Raw genomic sequence first — 17,148 nt, 5'->3', positions numbered from 1 at the left:
AAGCAGGAGTAAAAAAAAACTTTCAGGTTCTATGATATTAGTATTTCAGAAGATCCCCTTTAAATGTACATTATGGATCCAAGCCAAGGTTCAGCTGGTTAGCATTAGCAGTTAGCCACTGCTGGTAGATGCCATAACTACCAAAAAAAAGCCTTTTTCTTAATCGGCACCCATTCAAAAGTAGTCATGTATTCTGAAGAGATAATTTCTTTGCAAGCAATATCTAGCATATTTCATATACTTCATATATTTGCTAGTGAAGTGCTCGGGAATGCCCTTGTGGTGCCATCAGCCAATCAAGGCAATTGGCTTAAAACAAATGTGCCAGAACTGAGCATGTTGGTTGCATATTTCTAGCGGTGCATGGCCAGCCAAGCAACTCCCATTGTGATGAATGGTAATGCTAAAGGATTAATCTCCAGATATTTTAAACCTCCTTAATGTAATATTAATTACTATTACATCATATAATTACTCTGGTTCATTTATTAGAGAAATGTTCAGAAGATTTCTCTCTGTTTTGTTCATGTCTGTGTGAGAGAACTCAGACCTTGCTTTTTGTAATAATGCGATGCTCCTTTCCTAATGTGGAATAATAGAATTATGCATGGTATTCGCATAACAAATCCCTACTCCACCAATTAGTTTAGCCGTGCCATGTTTTTGTGGCTCCATCTTTCTTGTGCATTATTATCATTTCCATTTCCTCTCCTCAGAAATGCACTCCAGTGGCCCAGGGCTAGCATTCTGCGCAGCCTTTCTGTTGAACTAGAAGAGTCCACACAATAATACAAATCCACTCTGAATAACAATGAGGTCAGTGTGCATACATTATATCTATGATGAAAAACATTTCTTGAGAGTGTGTGTAGGTGTGTGCGTAATAAGATGTTTTTTTGCAGAGTGTGACGACTGGAATACACAGAGGCAGCTTTGCCTAGCCCTGCTTTATCTGTTAACCTCACATAAATGTCAGAGTGTAAAAAGCAGATCCCAGCCTGTGATATATGCTAAAGCATTAATATGACAGCAGAGCAGCTTTTATTATGTCAGACGATGATAAATTAGGATCATGGAGAAATATTTGAAACATCATAAACCAAAGCAGTTTCTAGCTGTCAGATATTTAAGCTAGTTGGACGTGTATAAAATGGTACAGAAGTAAAGGTGTGTGACCATAGTCAGGCATTCAGTTATGAGTTGATGAATACAAAAAAGGTTAATTCTAGCAATGAACCTGTTGTGACAACAGCAGTCTCGAGGTCTTACTGTACTCTTTACAATGCATCATCAAAATACCTGTCATACATGGTGAAAGAATTCTGTAATATATGTTCACACATAGTAAACACTAAAGCTTTGTTCTAAAACGTATTGAGTTTTCTAGCTGCCTACAGCATACTCTTCTTCAGTAGAGAGTGATGTTACCATGTTGCTAAGCTAACTGTACAATATTCTGAAAATAATTAAATACATACACATATTGGGTAAAATAGTACATTTTTTATTACAATTAAGTAATTTTCAAAGTATTTTAATACTTTTTCAGTATTGATTGAAATATGTTTATGTATTTATAATCAACATTTCTCTCACTTTGTCTGCCACATTGAGCTTGCATTCTGGGATTACCTTCATGACAAAGGTTACCTCTGATGCTGACTTTGCATTTGGCTTAAACAAGAGCTGTGTCCCAATTCACATTCATCTACACTATTATACTTCATTTTGTAGTGTTAGTAGTGTAAGTAATGTTTTCACATTTAAAAATGCAATAAAGAGTACTACAAGTTCCCTTTACAAAAGGCTTCACTATGACGTTGCGCTGCTAAGTGCTACGGGGAACAGCTTTCGCTGTGAGCCGAGCTGAATAATGTGTGGAACACGTCAATGGACATTGACCGGAATTGATAGCCTCAGCTGATGTAATCATTAGATGCACCTGAGGCCAGGCTATAAATGGATACGTCACCAGGTGTCATCAGAAACTCTTTTTTCAGAGCGATTCTGTTTCTGTGTGTTTCACACACCCTGTCAAAACTTTCTTTCCTCTGTTAGGAGTTAGATTCAGTTAAACAGTGTGCAGTGAACTTTGTTCTTTGTTCTCTTTTCTCTTCTGTTTAGAAAATATTATATATATATATTTCTAAAAAAGAGAGAATGACTGAAAGCCGCAAACGGTGCGTGTTCCCCTCTTCTCGCTCTATAGCTGAAGACGACACACATCAGTTTTTGCTGTTTGTTTTGGAGCACGCTGCTCTCGCGTTGCAGCAGGGCGGGTGCGAGCACTGCGATTTGCTTTAACAGGCAGAGTGCGTCGTGCTCGCCTCGCTTGCTTCCGGGAGTCAGCACTCTCGAAAAGAAGATCGTTCGTGGGGCTCATGCATGGTTTTGGCTGAGGAGCAAGAGACGGGTTGATCCCTTCTCTCACTCTCTCCCCAAACCCAGCTGTTTCTTCACATGATCTCGACGCTTCTCGGATCATGAGGTGGATCGCTATTCTCTTCCCGCCTCGAGCTTTCCGTCCGCGATAAAAAATCTACGGAGGAATTGCTCGATGTTGTTACTTGTGCGGTTGCCAGATTGGTCTGGCCACGCGAAAAAGAGACCCCCAAACGCTCCAAATTAGGGGATAGATTTTATCTTCCAGTCTAAGACAAGGAACGCCTCATGGGTTCCTTCCCTTCTTTGATAAACCTCCATTAAGAGCTTTTTCGCTCATGGAGAACCCCTAAAAAAATAAAATAAAAAAAAATATATATATTTTCTTCCCGTGTTCACATACCCTCGACGTCATTATATTCGACTGTCGTGGGTGCTGAGGCACGGCGGTTTTCAGTGATGCCACTGGTCGAAGAGACGCTTGCGGGCTATCTCTCGCCGGGCTCGGCATCATCACTTAAGTAGCCCTCTCTCCCCTCAAAGCCTTGTAGGACAACCTCCACTTTAGTGGGAAGGACTTATCAAGCAGCAGGTCAGGCTGGTGCTGCTCTGCACACTATGCTGTTTTACAGGCGTACCAGGCTGACCCCCTGGGCGACCTGAGTGTGGGTTCTGCGCTTGACGAGCAAGCCGCAGACCCGCCTCGGTCCTGACTGAAGGGAGGCTCAAAAACAAAGCGTGGCGAGTCGTGCTCCTCCTCCCAGGGATTGGGGACAGTCTCGCCGCCCTCGCCAGCCCCGAAGCAAGACCCAAGAGAAAACCCTGATGGTCTTGCACCTAGATTAGGGGGTAGCTCCCCTCGGGACGGGGCGCGTGTTTCACTTCACCCCTCCCGGTACCCCCTCGAAGCCCCCCATTCCCACCTCTTGGTGTTTCGGGTTGCAGAGGCTTCCACCAAAATTGGGTGTTTTCGCTGTTCCTGCATCTTATTCAGGACGCAAAACACTCGACAACCCCTCAACAGGAAGTGTTAAAATATAATACCCATCTCAGAGATCCTGGCAGCGTGGAAACTCCTGCCGGATATATTCTTTTTGTGGGTCTTATAAGGGCGTCAGGATTTAATTCACTCGCCGTTTTCCGTGTTTCAACGGCGTGTTCTCACTACCGTAAACCGGATTTCTTTTTTTGTAAAAACAAAAACTCATTCTCCTGGTTAAAGGGGCCACGGTATGTGTTCCCCTTCCAGAGAGAGAGTTAGGTTATTACACTAAATACTTCCCGTTACCCATGGAGGGTGAGGGGTGGCGTCTGGCTTAGATCTTAAAGCTTGAACTACCCGTGGGTGTTCAAGTCCAAGATGATGCCTGTCAAGACGGTCGTGTCTCAAGCCCTACAATTCGTTTGGCTGGTCACCATCGATCTTATGACGCACTTCTATACTTCATTTAGAAGTTCTGCCACAACATGGAAAGTTCCTGAGGTTCACTTCCGGGGGCGAAGTCTTCCAGGGTCAGGTTCTTTCACTCAGCCTAGCCATTTTTACCCGCACATTCACAATGCATGATGTAGCGCTGGCTCCTTGCGACTCCAGGGCATCTGCATTCTGAATTATGTAGACGACTGGCTGATCCTAGCGCAGTTCCAGGAACTGGCAGTTCAGCACAGGGACATCGTCTTAGCTCATCTGTTTCTCTGGGGTTGAGGCTCAACGCCAAGAAAAGTGTCCTCTCTCCCACTCAGAACACTGTCTATCGGGGCATCGTATGGAGTTCAATCTCAATGCGGGCACAACTGTCTCCCGCTAGTATTGAGTCCATTTAGATCACCCTGAGCAAAGTCAGGCTAGGTCAAGGTTGCACTGTTATCAGTATCAATGATTTCCAGGTCTCAGGGCGAAGGCGTCCACAGTGATCCCTCTGGACCTTCTGCTCATGAGACCGTTTTTGTTGTGGCCAAAAGCCAGGGGATTTCTTCCAAGGGCCAAAACCCCTAGGCTAAATAGGGTTACGCGCCTCAGGCTTCGTTCCCTTTCTATGTGGTTCAGACCCTGGTTCTCTCCCTTGGGTCCCACTCTAGGTGCGTCTTGTTGTCGCAGGCTGCTAACGACAGACGCCTCCCTGATGGGTGGGGTAGCGGCCTTAAGTGGTCGTCCAGCTTAAGGGGATAGGAGGGTCGTCAGCTCGGTTGTCACAGTCACTGTCTCGGGTTGATGGCTGTATTTCTGGCCCTGAAATACCTCCTCCTGAGGCTGCCATGTCTTGGTGCTGGTGGACAATGCAGCGGTAGCCTCTTACATAAATAATCAAGGAGACCCACGTTCTTGTCAGCTGTATTTCTGACACGTTGGGTTCTCCTTAGGGCCCAGGGCAAGCTCCTGTCACTCAGGTCAGTTATATCCCTGGATGCCCATGCATATATGTAGGAGCAGATTCTGACAGTCGTCCAGACAGAAAATACCAACGGGGAGTTAAGAACTCCACCCTAAGGTAGTAGTTGCCCAGAGTTCAGCCAGCAAGGGTTTTTGCCTCTTACTGATAGCACCGCAGCTGGCCGAACAGGGCTTGGTTCTCGGAGCTAATCTCTTCCCTCGACGGCTCGCCTTTGGCGGTGCCGAACAGGAAGGATCTTCTGTCTCAGGCACAGGGCAATATTTCATCCCTGCCCCAAATTGTGGAATCTTTCATGTTTGGCCCCTAAGGGTACCAACTGAGGGACACAGGGCTCTCTCCTGAGGTTATCGAGACCTTTTTAAATGCCGGGCTTTTTCCACTTGGAACAAGTTTGGGTGAGATCTTAGGGCAGAAGAGGACCTCTTCAGCCTCTATGAATAGCGCAATGTCTCCTCGACTTCTCCCTGAAATCACCCAGCCCCTTGGGTCTGGACGTTAAAACACATACATGACCCAGAATGCGTCTGTATGCGTTTCTTTCCCGGTTTCTCTGCTCCGGGAGTCTTGGCAATGTTCACCAGCAAGGGTCTTGCCTCCTATTAATGGGCTGCGCTGGCTGAACAGGATATGGTTCTCGGAGTTAATATCTCTCCTCGACGGTTCGCCTTGGGCGATTCTGATCAGGTAGGACCTTCTTTCTCAGGCTCAGGGGCATATTCATCCCGGCCCGAATTGTGAAACCTTTCATGCTTGGCCCCTGTAGGGTACCAACTGAGGTTCACAGGGCTTTCTCCTGAAGTTATCGAGACCATTGCAAGTGCTAGGGCTCCCTCCCTTGGAACTGATCTGGGTAGATTTTACAGGGCAGAAGAGGACCTCTTCGCCTCTGTTGATAGCGCAATGTCTCCTCTACTTCTCCCCGTGTCACCCAGTCCCCCCTCGGGGATGCTGATCGTGGTGGCGCATACATGGCACAAATTCCTTCTAATAAGTTCAAATTACAGAACCAGCTAACTGCCAGTTTGCTTCAGTTCTGGATTTTCTGTGGAAAGAACTGTCAGCGGGCACTTGCCTCGCCACTGCCAGGTTCTATGTGGCTTCCACTTCGGCTTGCCACGCCTTGGTGGGCGGGGTGCCCTCTAAGAGGCATCCTTGCTAGGACCTCTTCATAGGGTAAGACCCCCCTTTTTAAAAACCTCTAGAGTCAGCGTTTGGAGTCAGATGCTAGTCTTCTCACCACAATTGTACAGATCAGTTCTCTGAGTTACCACAGACTGTTGTTAGTTCGAAACAGCCTGGCCATTCTCTGATTACCTCTCTCATCAACAAGGCATTTCTGTCAACAGAAGTGAATTTACATTTTGTAAATGTGTACATAATTTGAGATTTAAGTGTTGAGGTTGACTAATGTGCTAAAACTAGCATCAACATGTCACATGCGTTTCAAACATCACTTCCTTCAGCTGAAAAACTGCAAATACTTCTGTGTGGTAAAATAAAAAAAAATACAAAAATAATATTCTTTGAAAATTCATACACTGTAGTATTTTTCAATTGGGTAGTGTATATAGTGTGATTTCACAGAGCATAGTAGATCATTTGAAACACTGATAAGGTATTAAAATTAAAATGGCTACCTTTTGGAAAAGCCTTTGTGCCTATGTATGACTCTGTGGGCAGCTCACTAGGTTTTGGAACATAGCATTACACACACATAATTCAATGCAAACTCAAGCTGCTTGTGAAAATGAACAGCAAAGATGCACTGTCAGAGCAGAATGAGTAATTACAAGAGTGGGGAAAAAGTATCTGTCTGTACGCCCACCTGCTTGCCCACTGCTGAGAGACTGAGAGACAGAGAGAGAGAAAAAAAACAAAAAAAACTAGCTGGCGAGAATAAGGTTCATAGTATTGGAGTCAGCGACTGAAGCTGCTCAAATGAACATGTGACAGGACAGCTGTCGAGTCCTGATAAGCAAGGCAATACATTTTGGCAGACAAAACATGATTGTTTCTTCAATGTCTGATACAATGTAAAAAAATACAATTCTGACCCTGGCTTGCAGAGAAACATGTAGAATTTAGGCATGGGCATAATATGACGTCTGTGTTTACAATAGGTGTGTAATGAAGCTTGTGAAAGACAAAGCCCAATGGCTTTAACACAGACATGGTGTCTGAGAGTCCATTCAGCCCCCCCTCGCTCTCTCTCTCTATACCTCCCTTAAACACACAATAACATACTGAATGATGCAGCTTTTTGTACATGAAAGTAGACAGAATTTATTTTGCTTAAAGGGATAGTTCACCCAAGAATAAAAACTATATCATCATTTACTCACCCTCAAGCCATCTACGATGTGTATGACTTTCTTCTGTAGAACATAAACTGCAATTTTAGAAGAATTTCTCAGCTCTGTAGGTCCATACAATGCAAGTGAAGGGCGATCAGGCCTTTGAAGCTCCAAAAAGGAGAAAAGTCAGTATAAAAGTAATCCATAAGACTCCAGTGATTTAAATCAGTTTCTTCTGAAGCCATCCAGTTGGTTTTAGATGAGAACAGACCAAAATATAACACATTTTTCACTGTATATCATGCCAATGCAGTCTCTAGGTACAATCATGATTTCAAGCTTGATTACACTTCAAAGTGCTTGATGCATGCGCAGAGCACTAGATGGCACTATAGGAAGTGTAATTGAGCTCGAAATCATGATCTCCAAGGAAACTGCTGTAAGATGTATGGTGAAAAGGAGCTACGTTTTGGTCTGTTCTTACCCAAAACCAACTGGATTGATTTAGAAGACATTGATTAAACCAATGGAGTCTTATGGATTATGTTTATACTAACTTATAAACTCCTTTTAGTGGCATCAAAGGCCTGATCACCATTCACTTGCATTGAAAGGACATACAGAGCTGAGGTATGCTTCTAAAAATCTTTGTTTGTGTTTTGCAGAAGAAAGTCATAGACATCTGGAATGGCATGAGGGTGTGTAAATGATGAGAGAATTTTCATTTATTTGGTGAACTAACCATTTAACATTTTACAACCTTCTGTACTTTAAAGTAGTATACAAATTGGGATGTAGACCATGTGCTTTCTTTTAAAGGGTCATGAAACACTAAACTACAGTTTTCTGAGATGTTAACAGATGTGAGATGTGTGTGTTGCACAGGTGTGCCAGCCACGGAACGGGTCCGAACACGTAGCGATAAGCTGAAACGGAAGCAAAACTGTGCCGCGATATGCAGAAAAGGACAGGGACAACCCCTGTTGTGATAATTGTGAAAGAACATGCATCTCTTTTGTACTAGAGCAAGTTGTACTAACAAATCAAAACAAAAGAAGAGTTTGTGAATATTTTTCCTGTGAGAATCTTTGTTGTTGATAACTGGATCAGACAGTTGTTCTGTTCTCTCACATCTTCTCCACTCCACTCCACTGCTGACCACGGCCGCTTTCCCTGGCATTTTTTTAAACTGTGGTGAGAGCTCAACTGTGCTGAAACAGGGGGATTCATAACCCTTTAAATGTGCTGTAAGAGATTTTAGCCAACTTCCACGAGACTGAGCCATTGGATTAGACACACCCCCTCTTTCCAAAACACCTATGGCCCTCCATAGATAGCCTTGAGACCGTCGCCATCTCAAGGTTGTTAAACACAACAGAAACGAAATAGTGCCATCAGATAACAACTATTATGAATCTGAATTTGACATTAAACCTGAATGAACTGTTTCAACTGCTACACTTGTGCAAAATGATTGATAGGCAGAATGCACAACAAAGTTTTCTGATTGGCTGAACAAAGAATATGTCCGTGGCCTGCCAATGCTGCCACATAAGGAACATTTTCTGCATTCCATTCTATAAAAAAAAAAAAAAAAAATATGTACTTTTAAGTTCCACAAATCCTAATAAAAATCTTAAGTTAGGTAAAAATCGTAAGTGTACTGACCAGGGGTGGTAATAGGATGTGATCTTTGGGGGGTATTTTGACCTTTATGGTGGGGCAACTGTTTATCTCTTTGTCAGACTGGGGGCTGATCCTTCTTGATAATTTTGCTTGGGTTGGTCCCCCTTGATCATGTTTCAGCATTGGTCCAGGGGGCATCAAAAGATTTAAGGAGGTCACAATTGTTTTCTTTTAATGTATGTACCCGCTGCCGTGGATTGTCTGTTAGCGGTGCCCAGCTAGGTCTCCGGAGGCTGTTAAAATTTCTTCTGTGCCACGGAGCAACTCACATATTTTCCATTCAATTTGGCCCAATCACATCCAAGGACATAGATTCTTTACTCTAGCCTTGTTCATTCATTAAGACGTGAATAACCTTGTTAACTTTTGTGTGTACTATCTATTAACTGAACCGCTTGTTTGTGCTGTGTTTGTGCTGATTTGTGCCGTAAAAATGAACATTTGTTCTGGTTTGGTGTTTGAGATATTAAGCATTCTTTTTTGGGTTGTGTGACGTCACTCTCCACCCCATTTTGCTCAAATCGATCCAAACCAGTGCTGGTCGTTTTCGCTGGGTTTGGGCCATTAAAACAAACGTTGTAACTATTTCACTTCCTTAGATATAGCAAAAATGTATTAGTGAGCGGTGACGTCATTCTCCACCCCATGTTGTCTAAATCGCTCCAAAACCAGTGGAATTCATTTGTGCTCAGTTTGTGCTGTTTTGTGCTGTTGAAAGAAACAATGTAACTAATTCCCTTACATAGAAATAACAAAATTATCTCCCGGATCTGTGACGTCAGTCATGCATTTACCTCATCTCGTCCAATGAACTCATTTTCTGACTCGTTCGTTTGTGATCATTCGTTGCAGGTTTCTTACCTAACGACACAGCTGTGAATCATATTTGTTATTTTCTAAGGAATGAAAATAGATATAGTGTTCATTTTAATGGCACAAATCGAGCTCAAATGAATGACACCAGTTTTGAGTGATTTAGACAACATGGGTGCAGAATGACGTCACCACTCCCCAATTGTTTTTTGTTGCTATATCTAAGGAAGGGAAATAGTTCAAATGTTTGTTTTAACAGCACAAATGACCAGCTTTGGATCGATTCGAGTGAGATGGGGTGGAGAGCGATGACACAGCCCAAATATCTCAAACACCAGACCAGCACAAACGTTCATTTTTACGGCACAAATCAGCACAAACACAGCACAAACAAATGGAATAGTTTTGGTGATTATTTAATGATATGGGGTGCCAACTTCACGGAGGTGCACATCTCTCAATCTGCCAACTGTGCACCATTGGTTGAGACATCCTCATTTTTTCCCTCTGCTATGTCAGATCCTCTGAAGTTTAATTGAGGGGAAATATCACTTAACTTTAAAATCTCACAGTCTTTCTGACTTCCTCTTTCTCTCTCTGTCTCCTTAAGTTGATCGGCATAATTTATCTCCATACCCACTTTAGCAGCTAGAAAAAGCAAGCAAAAATAGGACAAAATAGCTGAATTTACTTTCCAAATTTTTAAAAAAATGTTAGTTACTTGATATTAACCTTCTTGCAATATTACAATCCAAAATCATGTTGCTGTAAGTTGCAGGTTATTAAGTGTAATATTGGTACAACAGCACTTTTGCTTGTGTGATATTGCTTAATTGTTTATCTATAACAACATTGGCTGGTCATTTGTGTTTGCTCTTTTTTGTATTTTTGTATGTCATCCAGCCAGGTCTGATTAGTATTCAAGCCATAAAATGTCTAGATCCTTCAAAAGGATTTTGCAATAAATGTGTGAACACAAAGTTAACACCCAGCATTCTAATTCATGCTCACTCAGCCCTGTCCTCTGAGAGTTCCCAGAATTAGACTGGGCTGCGCTCATATTGTGGTGCACTTTGCTCTTATAAATAAACAGACAAATTATTTGAGTTTTCCCATTTTTGCTTCATCTATAAAGCAGTGAGGGTACAAAGGGTCTGATAAGTATCTCAGTCTCCCAGCTTCAACATATACAAGCCCTGAATGTTTCATTGTTTTCTCGCTTTATCACTCTGGGTTTTCTCCAAAATTCATTTTTCCCTGGACTCCTTTAATATGTCGAGGCAGATAAATCGGTACAGCAGAGAAAATAAGAGAGCAATTGCTATAAGCCTCTGCTTTTATTCCCAACATATGAAACAAAGAAGAAAAAAGAAGCGAAGAGAAAGAAATCTAATAAAATGTCTTCAATTAATGTGGAATCAGTTTGGTGTTTTCTGTCAGGTTTGGGGTGGATTAGACTAGAGCCGCAGCGCTCCTTTCTCACTCTGGTGAGGGCAATGGCATTATGTGAGCAGCATACATATCTGCAGCAATTCCTCGCCTCATGCTTTTGCTTTATGGCAAAATCACATGCTGGATTATGAGGCTAAAATGCTCAAGGATAATTTTGTTGAACATTTGAGGTGATGCTGTTGATTGACACCATCTGTTTGCATTGATTCCCCCTCTTCTCTGAAATTTGGTGTTACAGGAAACTTGTGCAGAGCACATAAGAGTGACTGTGTTAATATAGTCAGTGATACAGGCTTTTTTTTCTCCTGCACACTTATCTCTCATCTAGACCCACAGTGGGAGCCACGTGCATGTATTTAGCTATAGGTTTATGCATTTTGTATAAGGATTTAATTTCTTATGTACCCTGCAAATAAATCAAAATGGTGGAGTCAAAAGGATTAACATCTTATATATGCAGGAGGCAAGAGCATGTTGTGTGCAAGATTGTCTAATGGTTTAATCAGCTCAGAGACACAAAACTAGACAGGATTAAAGTTCACCTGCAGTGCTAGAAAAGGCGACAGAAAGAGTGGTGAAAAGTACACCCACCACGTACTAAATACCAGCAATTAAGGCTACATTACTGGTACATAATTAAACCTTGAAACATGTAATGCTTGCGTGTCTTTGGGTACTTTAAATCTACTTTCTCGTTGAAATACACTCAACCAGCCTAATTTCATATACACCTTCTCCACGCTAAGCTATGCTGTGCATTCATTCATGATAAAGACCTACCATGAGATATTCAGTGTGTGTGTATGTATATATATATATATATATATATGTATATACAGTACAGTGTAAATGTCTTAGGCGCATGAGATGTTTACAAAACATAATAAAGCATATAAATGTTAGACTCCCAAACATTACTTTTGCAAATAGAAAAGATTAGACTAGAAGTACAGGGAGCCCTGCAACAGATGTCATGGCATATATATATATATATATATATATATATATATATATAGGAGAGATATTTTGACCTATTTGTAAAGCTAGGTTACCATCTCATTGTACTTTAGTGAATTGCCTGTGTTTCAATTGCCCCAGGCAGTCATGACAGTATACAACAATCTCTATTATGGAAAGCAATGCTATTTTGTAAGCAAAAAAGAAAAATCATTATTAGCAGACCTCTGCACTTTTCAAGTCATAAAGAGGAGTTTAAACCTTTCCCAGCTTCTACAGCACACACTCTCAGATGTCATTACAATAGGTGAGACCATGATCAATCATTTGTCTTGGAGAGAAAAATCACAATCAATATAATTTCTGAAAAACTGATGTGGAAATTGGGCCAGGGTTATGATTGAGACAAAAATGGAAGACCACTGATCATCATTCACTTCTGGAATTTTTATATATTTTTACCTTCTCCTGAGTTCATATTTCATGCACAGCTTTCACGGCTGCACAAGATATATGCCTGTGATTTATTGATGTGTATTTTCAAATCAGTCAAATTTGGAGGATAATTTTGACAACCTACCAAACCATACTGCAGGAAACGATGTAAGCACAAACTGATTTTACAACATAGATTTCAGCCTTGCATATGTATATACAACTGTAATATATTAAACAATGTGTCTGCTAATAATAGCAACTGAAATGTCAGGTAACCTAAAAGATGTTACATCTGTTACTGATTTAATGCTAGACAAAAACTTTATTTCTACATCAACCTGAAAATGGATGTAGCCGCCGTTCCCTGATGGAGGGAACGAGACGTTGTGTCGAAGAAGCGACACTATGGGTCTCTCTTGAGTGCCGAATATACCTCTGATCTATGAAAAAAGGCCAATGAGAAGTTAACGGACAGAATTTGCATGTCCCGCCCCGGAAATACGGCTATAAAGGCGGGGAAATGCACCTGTTTCATTCAGGATTTTTCTGAGGAGCCAGAAATGGTCCGGCCACTCAACGACGTGGCCGGGAGGACACAAAGTCTCGTTCCCTCCATCAGGGAACGGAGGTTACATCCGTAACCTAGACGTTTCCTGTCTGTCGCTCACTTCGACGTTGTGTCGAAGAAGCGACATTAGGGGTCCAATTTAAATCACGCCATGTGTTGAGCCGTGTACGTGTACTGCTGACACAGGAGCGGGCAGGACCTTGACGAGTCAAAACGACCAGCTGTATCAGACTGCACGTACCCTTCCCCAATGCCCCATAAATTCGTCAGAACCCTTATAGTTACCCTAGACAGGGGAACAAGGTGATGCTTGCCAACCTGGGAATGGGCCAAGCCTAGCCGGGCCTCTTTTCTCTCTATGTTTCTCGCATAAAGCAAAACGGCTGGGGCCCTTACACGCATCGTAGGAAGGGGGTCTTACCCAGTTTCCTATACTTTCAGTGGGAAAAGACCCTGCGGAGACTACATCCGCCCAGAGAGTGGGAGGTAAAAGTGGCGAAATACACCACATGGGCTTTTAGGTCACATGTGGGAAGTGGCGCGGTGGTAGATCCCGCCTCTTTGGAGGGAGGAGTTGCTACAGACAAGGCGACCGTGGGGCAGCGGGAACTGCCCAAGGGAGACGCGGGTCCGCTTGTAAGGAGACCGTACTGTGGAAAATACACACAGGCGGAACGTCCACATAGGAGCCTTAACCTGTGGAGCACCTATTCCAATACAGGGTAGATTTGAGTACCCGCAGTGGACTGGGTCGGCGAATTCCTCCGCTGAATTGCCGACCCACAGGGCTAGGGAGGAGTTATCCAGGGGGCCGAGTGAGTGGGCTTTCCTGGGAGAAAAAGCGCACGGTATTACCTCAGTCGAGGGAAAGCGCGCTAGGTGTAAGTGATTCACCCGGTCAATCTGTCAGCATGTTACCGAGTTCTACCAGCTCGGATCTGAGAAAACACGGGATGAGACTGACTATACCCTGAGATTGTAGAATCTCGCAAATGTATTAGGTTTTGCCGAACCCGCTATTCTGCATTTGTCTGCCAGGGAGATGCCTCTGGCCAGGTGTGATAGGCCAATGAAATGGCATCCAGCACCCAATGGGAGAGCCTCTGTTTGGAGACAACGTTCCCTTTCCGCTGTCCACCAAAGCAGACAAAAAGCTGCTTAGAGCATCTAAAGCTCTGCGTGCGGTCCAAGTAGGTACGCAAAGCACATTCCAGACACAGCAACGAAGGGGCTGGGTCTGCCTACTCCCGGGGCAGTGCTTGCAGGTTCACTACCTGGTCTCTGAAGGGCATGGTAGGAACCTTGGGCACGTAGCTCGGCCACGGTCTTAGGATCACATGTGTGTCTGCCGGACCGAACTCCAGGCAAGTGTCGCTGACAGAGTACGCTTGCAGGTCCCCGACCCTCTTGATGGAGGTGCGCGTGATCAGCAGGGCCTTTTTAAGGAGAGGGCCCTGAGTCCAACAGATTCTAGCGGCTCGAAGGGGGGTCTTTGAAGGCCTGACTGGACCACTGAGAGATCCCAGGAGGGGAACAGGCTTGGCCGGGAGGGATTTAACCTCCGGGCGCCTCTTAAGAACCTGATAATCAAGTCGTGCTTACACAAAGACTTGCCGTCTACTGCGTCGTGGTGGGCTAAGACAGCAGCTACATACACCTTCAAGGTGGACGGGGACAGCCTCCCCTCCAACCTCTCCTGCAGAAATGAGAGCACTGACCTGACTGCGCACCTTTGTGGGTCTTCGCCCTGAGAAGGACACTAATTCGCAAACAAGCACCACTTTAGGGCGTAAAGTTGCCTGGTAGAAGGGCCTCTGGACAGCAGGTGGTAGATCAGCTAGATCTTCCGTGTCCCATCCAGGGGCCAGACGTGGGGGTTCCAGAGATCTGGGTGCGGATGCCAGAGTGTGCCGCGTACATGAGAAAGAAGGTCTTTCCACAGGGGAATTTTCAGGGAGGGGCTGTCACAAGGAATATGAGGTCCAAGAACCAAGCCCGGTTGGGCCAATAGGGAGCCACTAGAGTGACATGTTCCTCGTCCTCCCTGACCTTGCACAGCACCTGTGCAAGAAGGCTCACTGGGGGAAATGCCTACTTGCGCAGCCCCATGGGCCAGCTGTGTGCCAGTGCCTCTGCCCCGAGGGGAGCCTCTGTTCAGGCATACCAGAGTGGGCAGTGGGAGGTCTCTCTGGAGGTGAACAGGTCTACCTGAGCCTTGCCGAACCGTTCCCAAATCAGCTGGACTGACTGGGGGTGAAGCCTCCACTCTCCATTGGGCAAGCGTTGTCGTGATAGCACGTCCACCACCACATTGAGGTTGCCGGGATGTGACTTGAGTCACTGCTTGCTCCAAAGGAGGAGACGACTGGTGAGTTGTGACAGGAGCGTACGCCGCCTTGGCGATTTATGTACGCTACCGCGGTGGTGCTGTCTGATCTGATCAAGACGTGTTTGTCCTGAACCAGTGAGAGAAACCTCCGCAGGGCAAAAAATACTGTCAACAACTATAGGGAATTGCGTAGCGGGGCCCCTTTCCAATGGCCCGCATTGCGTGCCCGTTGCACATGGCGCCCCAACCCAATTTGGAGACGTCGGTCGTGACCAGGACGCGTCAGGACACCTGCTGCAAGGGAACTCCTGCCCGCAGAAAGCAGAGGTCTGTCCAGGGTTTGAAAGTTTGGCGGCAGGTGGGGGTGGCCATCACACGGTGCGTGCCGCGGCGCCATGCTCATCTCGGGAGTCGAGTCTGGAGCCAGTGCTGCAGCGGTCTCATATGCATCAAACCCAGTGGCACGACCGCCGCGGAGGACGCCATATGCCCCAGGAGCCTCTGGAAGAGTTTTAACGGGACCGCAGTGCCTGGCCTGAAGGCGGTGAGGCATTCCAGCACTGACTGCGTGTGCTCGTTGGTGAGGCACGCTGACATTGAGACTGAGTCTAACTCCATGCCAAGAAAAGAGATGCTCTGAACCGGGGCGAGCTTGCTCTTTTCCCAGTTGACCTGAAGCCCTAAGCGGCTGAGGTGCCTGAGCACCTGGTCCCAATGGGCGCATAGTAACTCTCAGGAGTGGGCCAGGATGAACCAGGCATCGATGTAGTTGAGTATGCGGATGCCGGCTTCTCGGAGCGTGGTAAGGGCTGCCTCTGCGACCTTCGTAAAGATGTGAGGAGACAGGGACATGCCGAAGGGGAGGACTTTTTACTGATACGCCTGGCCGTCGAACACGAACCTTAGAAAGGGTCGATGTCGAGGCAATATTGAGACGTGGAAGTACGCGTCCTTCAGGTCTACCGCTGTGAACCAATCTAGATGCCGGACGCAAGTTAAGATGTGTCTTTGAGTAAGCATTTTGAACGGGAGTTTGTGCAAAGCCCGGTTGAAAATTCGCGGAGCAGGAGGACGCCCTCGGCGAGCAGATGGGGCTTGGCCCGTGGCGACAGGGTTGTGGCAGGGCAGGATGTTTGAAATGGCCTCCGTCTGCTTCTTCGGTGTAGAGAACTGCTGGGCGAAGTCCTCGACGTGTCGCCGAAGAGGCCAAGGAAGAGTGTCTTGTCCGTCTCGTGTATCACGATCAAGTTCAGCCACAGATGAAGTTCCTGAACCACAAGTTTGGCCAGCGCCTGCCCGAGTGACAGCATTGTGATCTTCGTGGCCCTGAGGGCGAGGTTTGTCACTGAGCGCAGTTCCTGCAGCACTTCGGGATCAGGGCTACCCTCGTGCAGATCTTTAAGTGCCTTGGCCTGGTGGACTTGCAGGAAGGCCATGGCATGCAGGGCAGAAGCGGCCTATCCGGTGGCGCTGTAGACTTTGGCGGTCATTGATGACATCGTCCTACAGGCCTTGGAGGGGAGCACAGGGTGAATCCGCCAGGTGGCGGCGTTCTCGGGGCATAGGTGGATCTCAACCGCCCTATCCACCTATCCATCCTATCCATCAGTGGTACCGAATCACCGTGTACCCGTGGGCTGCTCCGCCGTTGAGGGTAGTGAGAGCGGATGAGCGAGGATCTTTGTGACAAGCAGAGAGGGGTGCTCTCCATGCAGTCGTCAACTCATAATGCACCTCCGGAAAAAAAGGGACTGCAGGGATGCCAGACCGCTCTCAGATGCAGCGGCGAGCTCATCCAGCTCGGGGGACTCAAGAGGATAGGCAGGCTGGCTGTGA

General features: G+C 45.5%; 1 protein-coding gene across 1 annotated transcript in view; it reads left to right on the top strand.

Annotated features, from left to right (window-relative positions):
* Positions 1–733: 733 nt before the first annotated feature.
* Positions 734–17,148, top strand: part of LOC127659709 (cystine/glutamate transporter-like) — a 62,405-nt gene continuing 45,990 nt past the window's right edge. Inside the window, exon 1 of the mRNA XM_052149653.1 lies at positions 734–816. The gene's annotated coding sequence lies outside the window, so the exon portion shown is untranslated. The remainder of the gene's footprint in view (positions 817–17,148) is intronic.

Source organism: Xyrauchen texanus, chromosome 19, assembly GCF_025860055.1.
Source record: "Xyrauchen texanus isolate HMW12.3.18 chromosome 19, RBS_HiC_50CHRs, whole genome shotgun sequence".
Taxonomy (NCBI): Eukaryota; Metazoa; Chordata; class Actinopteri; order Cypriniformes; family Catostomidae; genus Xyrauchen; species Xyrauchen texanus.
Note: the sequence above shows the minus strand (reverse complement) of the source record. Positions and strands in the feature narration are given on the sequence as shown.